Source organism: Marmota marmota, unplaced genomic scaffold (genome assembly GCF_001458135.2).
Source record: "Marmota marmota marmota unplaced genomic scaffold, marMar, whole genome shotgun sequence".
NCBI classification, from domain to species: domain Eukaryota; kingdom Metazoa; phylum Chordata; class Mammalia; order Rodentia; family Sciuridae; genus Marmota; species Marmota marmota.
In genome coordinates, this window is record NW_026000075.1 from 12070191 (window position 1) to 12070768 (window position 578).

Genomic DNA, 578 nt, shown 5'->3' on the forward strand with positions numbered 1-578 from the left:
TATATATATATATATATATATATATATATATATATATTTAGTTGTAGTTGGACAAATATCTTTATTTTATTTATTTTTTTATGTGGTGCTGAGGATCAAACCCAGGGCCTCGCATGTGCTAAGTCAGTGCTCTACCGCTGAGCCACAATCCCAGCCCCAGGAGGATCACTTAAACCCAGGACTTCAAGACTAGCCTGGATAGCAGAGCAATACCTCACCAAAAAAAAAGAAAGAAAGAAAGAAAAGAAAAGAAATCAGCTACAAGGGGGAAAAAAATGCCTTTTCAAAGTCCTATTTCTTGGCCTTTTCCACACAATTATAATACCATTCTTTCAGAAGGCATTTTATTCCTAATTAGTCCTCCTTCAACTTAAGCCAAAATAATGAAAAAATGAAATAACTGGTGTTTTAGGTTTGAGTACTCTCTTCTGTCTTCAAACAGCCAATCTATTTATTCACATCTCTTCCAGAAGTCTCAGAATACATTGGATGATATCATGTCAAACTCAACCTATGACATAATGCTTTCTGAAGATCAAAGAGGATTGAAAGTTCTCATTTTAAGCCCAAACTAGAAA